The sequence below is a fragment of the Nicotiana sylvestris genome, chromosome 7, assembly GCF_000393655.2.
Source record: "Nicotiana sylvestris chromosome 7, ASM39365v2, whole genome shotgun sequence".
In the NCBI taxonomy this organism is placed as follows: domain Eukaryota; kingdom Viridiplantae; phylum Streptophyta; class Magnoliopsida; order Solanales; family Solanaceae; genus Nicotiana; species Nicotiana sylvestris.
Window position 1 is genome coordinate 51649948 of NC_091063.1, and position 9641 is coordinate 51659588.

Sequence of the window (9641 nt, forward strand, 5' to 3'; positions counted from 1 at the left end):
AAACCCTAGATATTAGGATGAAATCTTGTAAAAAGATGAAATAGATTGAAAAAAATAAGTTAAGAATCGTTTACCTATGATTTGGGGAAGAATTTGCCCTCAGAAAATCGCCTCTTGAAGTTTAGGTTTTGAAAAATGGGAGAATGAAAGAAAAATCACGTCTAAGTTATGTTTTGAACAGCTGCAGATGTCGCATTTGCGACCTGAGCTTCACAAATGCGAAGCTCGCAAATGCAAAGAACCATCACAAATGCAAAGTTCCCCACACTTCTGTTGCCTTCGCAATTGCGAAGGTAATGATTGCAATTGCGATCAGGGACCTCCGCAAATGCGACAAAAAGATCGCATTTGCGATCACACCCCTTCCCCGAGTCTCTTCGCAATTGCGAAGATATGTTTGCATTTGCAAACTCTGCTGGCCCAGGCCTTCTTCGCAATTACGATAAAGACCTCGCAATTGCCATGCCTACTATGCTCGCATTTGTGAAGCATGTTGCGAGATCAGAGGTCTGCAACAGATACCAGATACAACAGCAAATATCTAAGTTCCAAAATCACTCTATAGCCTATCCAAAACTCACCCGAGACCTCGGACTCCAAACCAAACATACACGCAAGTCTTAAAACATCATACGAACTTGCTCATGCAATTAAATCGCCAAAATAACATCTAGAACTATGAATTCAACACCAAAACAGATGAAATTTTCAAGATAGTTTTAAAACTTTTATTTTCTCAACCAAAGGTCTGAATCACATCAAATCACTTCTGTTTTCCACCAAATTTCACAGATAGGGTTTAATATTATAATGGACCTATAACGGGTTCCAAAACCAAAATATAGGCCTGATACCAACATGATCAATTTTTTTAGATTATTACGTTTTCAGTCTTATCAATTTTCTTCAAAAATTCATTTCTCGGGCTAGGGGCCTCGGAATTCGATTCCGGGCATACGCCCAAGTCCCATATTTTATTACGGACCCTCCGGGACCATCGGAACACGGGTCTGGGTTCGTTTACCCAAAACGTTGACCGAAGTCAACAAAAATCATCTTTTTAAGCCAAAAATCATCATTTCTTAAATTTTTCATGTAAGGGCTTTCCGATACACGCTCGGACTGTGCACACAAATCAAAGAGAGATAAAATGAGGTTTTCAAGGCCTCGGAATACGAAATCGGATTCTAAAATAGAAGATGACCTTTTGGGTCATCACATTCATATTTGGAAGAATTTCACCAGCTTGGGACTAACTTTGATCTGAATCAACAGTTGTCTGTAGCACGAGTAAAGAGCATTTGATGCAAAGATCATCAAGCTTCAACTCATAAATACTGCAAAATCACTTGTAAAGAAAATTTCGAAGAAATGAAAATTGATGAAGTTTGGCCAGCATAGAGGTGCATATGACAACGAATCTAATGACATATTAATGCTACACTAATTCTTATTCTTGTCGATAGAAGTGGGCATACAAATGGGTGTGACTCAATAAGATGATGTATTCATCAATAAATTACGTTATAGTACAAAGAGGCAAAGTGTATATTTTATACGTAACAAAGAAAAAAGACCAAATACATATATATGCGGCCCTTAAATTTGTCCGATCGTTTCTTACAGACAAAAGTTAGAGTGTATCTATTAAATACATTTTGCTGACTAAGTAAAGCATGTATTCTTCACTCTCTTTGAGCACGCTTGGTATCTCAAAAATGGGTGCTCCATTTTTCTTTTCTTTTTTCTCGTTTTCTTTTCGGTGTATATAAATCAGATCTATTTGATTTATTAAAAATACCAATATTTTCTATGGCGTTGCGGACCATACTTGGCACAGCAATGACTTTCAAATCCAAGGGATTGCTTGGAAGATGACTTATATATAACAAAAGAGAAAGATTGGCTTTCTGACTATTCAAGGATCTAAACATTTGTTTATGAATCATACATCAATTATTAAGTCAGCTCCATGACGTCGTAATTAAAGAGAAATGATGGATGAGATGACTGAATTATTATTCTTCAGTACGTGTTTTTTTTTATATAGTTTATTGCCTACTACCCCGGTACAATTTGAACCACTCTACAGTCTGCACTAAGATACTCAAAACGGCACAAACAGAGTAGCAATCAAGTTCACCAGTTATATACTAGTTTTTCATTTTGTGGTTTGCAGTGTATCTTCATTTTTGGCTGAGAACATTGAAAGGTTTGATAACAAAATAAAGGAGAATGAGTTTTATTCATAAGAAATTCTTCTAACCACTATTGGCTCACCTTTCCTAAAGCTGTAGGACCAATGTGCCATATAAAATTCCTTTTCATGTTTGGAACATGAAATTATATTTTGAATGTTCAACTTGCACAATAAAACTGAAACTTTTAGTTCCATTGCCTTGGTGATGATATATTGGGAGTCGTACTTGGTAACGTAAACGTCACTTTATCTACGTATACAAAAGTTACTAAACTATTATTTGTAATCAAAAAGTCACTCAATTACTTTGCTTAAGTATCATGAAAAGTCATTAAGAGGAAACAAAGAAATATTTTATATGAAACTTAGATAAAGTTGAATGACTTTTTGGTTAAAAAAAATTGCTTGATGACTTGATGTGATTCTTAAGCAAAGTATGATTTTTTTGTTACAAAAAATATTTAGTAACTCTCTGTGATATTCGATCAAAGTAAAGTGATTTTTACGTTACAAAAAATAATTTAGTGACTTTAGTTGTAATTAAGTGAAAGTCATGTGAAACTCCTTGTCCTCTGATTCGAACACGAACGACAGATCCTGTTGTGTCATTATGCTCCTATAGTCCAACTTAGAGGCGGACCTATGTGGTGAGGTGAGGGGTCATGCGATCCCGTTAGTTTCGGCAAAAACTCTGTATGTAAAAACTATGTATATACATACATATATATATAGGATCCCTTAAATATTTTAAGTGTGCCCCAGAAATATAGAGGTGGATGGGAGAAGTGGTTGCTTTGGGCCTTAAATTCCCAACTTTGCTGGGGACGTATGTTCGAAACCCCCTTTGGCCCTTTAGCTTTTTTTTTTCCCTACTTTCTACACTACTAGAAAATCAGCCTATGACAACGGCCCTAAAACCGTTGCAACTGACAGGTAAACCGTTGCCATAGGGTTATTGGAACGGTTTAGCTACCTTTACATCCGCTCGCGTGCCAATAGATCTAGAGTAACGGTTCTTGCAACGGTTACCCAAACCATATAGGGCGATCTATCGCAATGGTTTTTCCTCTGCCTGAAGCAACGAGTATTCTTTCCAATTGCAACGGTTAAAAACTATTACCATAGAGTTCACAACGAGTGAAAATTGTTACCATATTATTTACTACAACGGTTGGAAATTATTGCAACGGTTATGTAAGCTATTGCAACATTTATTTACAGATATTCTAACGGGTTCATTACGCTACTGTAACGGTTTTATTTATATTGCATCGGTTTTAACTACCTATTGCATCAGTTTGTCGCACATTTTGGAACGATTTGCAAGACCTATTGGAACGGTTTGCAAGATTATTGCAACAATTTTATTAGATTATTATGCCCTGGTTGTAAATGAATATTTACATATATATAAATTTGTAATAACCTGAAATTTATATAAATAAAAAGAAAAAAATACTTCATAATCTATATTGTCCAATAAGCTAATATATCCATAAAACCAAAATGTTTTAACCCAATCACATAAGTTTTACATTGAGTTAGAGTAAGTTTCAAATGTTGATAACAAAAGATTCCTAGAACATCGACAACAATTCAAAGTTCTTAAGTAAGGTCTAGATCTTCACTAACTCCATCTTCCCTTTCTTCAATTGCTCCACCTACAAAAGAGAATAAATATAGTCATTACCTTTCAAGGGTTGGTTTATCATTATAAGAATGGGTATGGTCCATGAACAATGGATAAAGCACAAAGTTTTCAAATGTATTATAGTCAGTTGCATGTAAAAAATCTAACAGATAGAAAGAAACAAGTTAACACAAATGAAGAAGCCAAAGTTAAGTAACAAATCCAAATCATCAAAACCAAACTTGTAAACATATATATATTCAGGCAAATTGAGAGCAGTCACATTCTAAATTACTGCAAAACAAAAGGGGTTATCAACTTCAAAATAAATAAGGAATTATCCATTAAGGAGAAACTAATTTACTGGAAAACAAAAGAAATTCAAGCTTTTATCAGAAACCTTAAGGATACCACTGAAGGACATATGAAAGCTACCTAAAAGGAAAACCAAATCTCTTTTCCAGATAATAAAACTTTAGCATATGCAAGTCATAGTGAAGGCTTTTTAGTAGAATAATTGATCCAAAAGCAATATACAACTATCTCAATCCAAGCTAGTTGTGGCATGCCACATAAATCTTCACTATCCAAAAGTTAAACACGGACGTAAACACATGACTGACCAGACTATTGTTCTCGTATGTGTATAATTTCTTTAAAGCTTGTCAACCTTTCTCTAACTCCTCACTTGAACCAGCAAATAATTATTCCTTCCTTAAAAACCTCTTAGCAACTAATTTAGTAGTACAAGCCAATGAAAGTCAAGAGAATGCCGTAAGTATATGTTAGAATGTTCAAGAATCACTCTATGCATATAGGTTAATACTATAGGATATTCTTCTGAATTGTGATGTATCTTTTACTTGATAATGTGAAGTATTTGTATGCAATAACAGTACCAAGAAGATACCAAAAACAGCACAAAATTTGGGCTTGTTTAAACAAAATACGGAAGCCCAACAAGTCCAGGATATCTTTTAGGCTAGTTACCAAAAATTCATTCAGCCAAAATACTAAAGTTTTAAATACATCTGTATTTCATATAAGTAGTAATAGGATCTTTTTCCCCCGTCAAACAACTATTGTAATAATTGGGTACCCCGATACTTGGATAAAAATTCCTCATCTTTAATAGCTTAAACTTCTGTATAAAAAGCCTCTTGTATGTTGTTAACAATAAACTCTAATACTCTATGCAAGTACTCTCTTTTATTCTCTTATACTTTAAAATAGTATTCTGAGAGAGACTTAAGCTGTTATGCCTACCCTACCAAAAATTCCCAATTGATCCACAAATTTAGTAGTCCTCACCTAAATTTTATGACCATTTGAGTGACACTACTCTTCTTACTAATGATGACTCTAGCTTTCCATCACTGTTCTGGTGTTCTCTAGCCACTACGCCATCCTAAATTTATGGCAGCGTATTGAAAATATGCCTAGGGTTTATTTATCCATCAATATCAGCTAACCTATCAAGTAACACCCAACAGCTAAATTTGAATTCAATTAGGCATGATCAAGTTTAAGATAACATTATAAATTTACAAACATGGAACCAAACTAACTTTTTAATATTCAATCAAAGAACAACACTCTAAAGCCAAATATTCAAGAAGCAAACAGCTTAAAAATATTTTTTTGATAAAAAAGATGGCACAAGAACCATACTTAGACTAAGAAATTTCAAGAATTAAGAAATGCATTTATGTATCACTACTACTTTAGCTAGTCAAATAATATCTCATGAAACATTTATCTAGACTGCTAGTATTACCCCTATTTCCTACGTACGTTTTTCCCGTTATTCCAAAATTTGCAACTTGTAAGCTTACAAAAATGAAAAACATATAATGTTTCACCATTCACTCAATTACTTTATTTTTATTGTTCAGATGTTTAAGTACTGTTCCACCATAGGCTCTAACTGATATCATAGAGGAACATGTCCTGTCCTTGATGATATTAAAAGTTTTATCCTTTTGTTCTAGTATAAAAGAGTAATGAAATGGTCAACACACATTCTTTCTAAACCAGGTAAACAACCAATCTTTGAACTTCCCATTTTTCATTATCAACCAATTAAGTAATTTACTAAATAATTCTTTTTTTTTATGCAGAAAGTCATTTCAAGATTCTCTGAAAAATTGAAGAAAATAATCAAACAAGAAAAGAAAAAACTCAGAAAAAGAATTCAGGGATTTATAAAAACAAATCCAACATATGCATATTATTTCAAAAGCCAAAATCAAAACTGATTCTTCAAAAACCAAATATAAATCAAACCCCAAACCCATCAAATGCCACCTTAGGAAATTAAAATATCTTTTTCTTCTGATGTTCTATTAACAAAATAGCTAGGATGTTGGTTTTCCTGAAGTATAGTCAGCTACTAATAGGAATTGCATACTTGGAAGAAAATAAGCTTGTCATAGATACAAAAACAAACTTAGATACAAACTACCCAACTTAATAGCTCATGCTACAGGAAAGGCAAACTTATTTATTCTTGTCTTCCAAGTGCGGATAACAGAAAGGCACCAATTCTTGAAAGTGTGAAGATTTGGAGATTTTCTAATTCTATTTGCTTTCTTTCTAGTAACATTACCTAATTTTTAACAAGAAAATTTCAGCATTATACCATTGTACTATTAACACTACATGTTCTATGTTTTCTCCAACCAAAAAAATAAAAAATACAAGCATGTTCTGACAAAACAAAAGTTAAATAAATCCTGAAATCTTGGCAAAGAGTAAACTTATATAAAGCTAATAAAACCATCAAAATGCAGACATCTTTAGGTAAAACCAACATACCTTTTACCAAAAAAACCATTTTTTTCAACAACCACCAAACCCTATCCCCCCTCCCCCTCCTCCTTCCCTACAAAACAGAAACTAAAAATAAACACCTAAACATTTGGAAAAAATAAACTGATACACAAAGCTAATAAGACCATAAAAATATGATTTTTCTGCTTCAAAAATAACCCTAAAAAATAAGTAATACAGCAAAGTCTAGCCCCTTAATTTTTTCGTGCTTCTTTTCTTGAATAATATTACAGTCAAAGCAAGAAATTAAATACATTGCTCACACCCTAAGGATTAAGGAAAAAACAATGATTAAATAAAAAAAATACTCTTACACCTGAAGTTAGTTTCTCACAGAGTGCCTTTTGGGTCGAAAAGTTCTCGCGATTGAAGTAGTTTTCTCACCTTTAATCGTGCCTTTTAGATTTTTCCTTTGTTCTTCTTTGATGCCTTCTCTTCTTCGAATAACAGAAAAGGATTGAGACTTTGGGGATTTGGGCTAGGCCAGCGATTTGATTTGAGGATTTGGGGATTTAGGGTTAGCCATAGATGGAACTCTCAAGGTGAAAGGAAAGAGCAATGAAAGGGGTTGAGAGCTTTCGAGGTACGGTGTTGATGCCTTTGAGTTCTAGGGGTTGGGGAGATGAATGGGTTTATTGGGAGATAGCTTTGGAGTTATCGATAGTGGAATGTTTTTGTTATTTAATTTATATTAATTAATAAAATAAATAAGGGTTTGGCGAGTTTAGAAAACTTTAAGGGAAAAAATGAGGGGAAAAAAACCGTTCTGATATAATATTTTTATCAAAAATCATTCCCGTAAACAGATTTACTGGGACGGTTCACAAAACCGTTATGAAAAAAAACCCTATCGCAACGGTAATTTTGCAATAGGAACGGTTTAACAGCTAAAGTGTGCTGATATCGTTCCAATGCTACTGTAACGGGTTGTATTACAATATCCACTCTATGGCAACGGTTCCTTAATCGTTGCTATTTTTCATAGGCTCATTTTCTAGTAGTGCTATTTTTATTTTTTGAGTACAATATAATTTATATTTAATAGTAAATTGCTTTATCTTTTACTTTTATTTCTTTTTTTGAATTCACTTATAATTTAGTACTACTATATATAGTTAACTTAATTAATATTTTAGTTCTTTGATTACAATATAATTTATATTTAATAGCAATTTTTTTTATTTCATTTATTGTTTAGTGCTAATAGACAATAGTCAACTTAATTAATTTTATTCCTTCTCTTTTCATAGTATCCATTTTGCGAAGAAATCTCTTTTTCTTTTATATCTATATCTATATATATATATATATATATACAGAGTTTTTTTAAAAAAAAAATTTTATCGCTGATGATTAACATACAATAGTATCCCATCGCGCTCAAATCCTGGGTTCACCTCTACCTCTGATCCAACCGAGTGATTATGCAAGCTGAAACGTCAAATGGACCGGATAGCAAATGTCATACATTAGGCTGCTTAATTACCAATGGATGGTAGAGAAAAAAGAATTTACATTACATGCCACACAATTAATTATAAGTGGATTAATATTTTATTGATCACATCAGTGACCGTGGCATACACAGAAAGTCCGCGGTTTCACAAGCTCGTACACTTAATTTAACAATTAACGCTTGCTTAGTGATTTCCCTTGCTTAGGTTTACTTTTCTCCTCCTAATTAATTATATTGCACTAGTAATTATTGCATATATAATATTTTCTACAGTCAAAGTAGGAAAACTAGCGGTATTAAGTTTTGTTTTAGACCTAGCTTAATCACAAGTAGTCTAGTCTCATGCTCATACTAATGACTTACAATTAATTAATTAATTAATTAATTAATTCAGTAAATTAATGATCACGCCCAACTATGCCTTATAAAAAGGACAAAGCGGTCGCTGCAAATATATTCCGTTAACAAGTCTGGAGTCGAATCCCACAGGGAATTAACCTATCAATCACAGCTATTGAACTCACAGAAATTCACGTTTTCAATCTTCAGAGACATTTGAGTAGAAATTTGGGTATTTATTAACTAAATATTATGTAATAAAAATGCAGTAAATTAAGACTAGCTATAGACTAATTGTAAGCAAGAATGAGAATGGTCTAAGGTTATGATTTCCCCTCTTGTCGGAATCCTTTCCGCTATGTTTGCTATAAATTTTCCTAAGTTCTCTCTATCGATCATGAGCACTCTGAGTGTCGTAACTCTCTCCCGAATAATTACAACAATATACTAGACATATTCTCCTGAATTACGCTAGTTGGCCTTAGTTACAACTCACTTAGATCGCACCCAAGGTTTCGTTATCCCTAATCCCACCTTTAAACCCTTCGTATTGATCCCTCATATATGTTAGGAGGGGTGTTGTTCAACAACTACCTAAATATACACTCTCTTCCGAGTAATGCATACTAAATAGGCACAACAGATTGAGGGCCCTTCAATCAACATCAATCACAAAATAGTTGAACAAACAGAGAAATTATTAAGGCAAATCTATATTAACATATCAGAAATTCATCCTCCAAGAGGTTCCATCAAAACCCTAGATTAAATGTTTAGCTATGCATAATCGTTTTCACAATCATAACAGTAGAATTCATCATTAATGATCAAAACAAGAGGAAGAAAAGTAAAACTCTATGTTGAATCTTTCGCCTTGCCTCTTGCCTCTTCTTGCCTTCAATAATCCTTCAAAAACCTTGATACCTTCTTTTTGGGCGACCTGGGCTTCTTATATGTTAAGGAGAGTTGCCCCCTAACTTACGAAATTACCCCTAAAAATAATATTCCTCGAAGTGACGGGCAGCACATATCGCATCCTGTTCTGCCTGACGAGTGCGGCTCGAGCGTGGCTGCACTTGGCCCGCCCTCATGAAGTTCAGCTATTTTCTATTTTTTTTCCTTCTTCTTTCATGCGCATTCACCTCCGATTGGCTTTCCTTGCTCCAAATTAGCTCCAAACACTG

The 9641-nt window shown here is 33.6% G+C and overlaps 1 long non-coding RNA gene across 1 annotated transcript; it reads right to left on the reverse strand.

Annotated features, from left to right (window-relative positions):
* Positions 1–3670: 3670 nt before the first annotated feature.
* Positions 3671–7332, reverse strand: LOC104243342 (uncharacterized). Its single transcript, XR_715177.2, has 2 exons — positions 7047–7332; positions 3671–3861 (listed from the first exon to the last, which is right to left on the reverse strand). It is a non-coding gene; the product is annotated as an uncharacterized lncRNA (long non-coding RNA).
* Positions 7333–9641: the final 2309 nt, after the last annotated feature.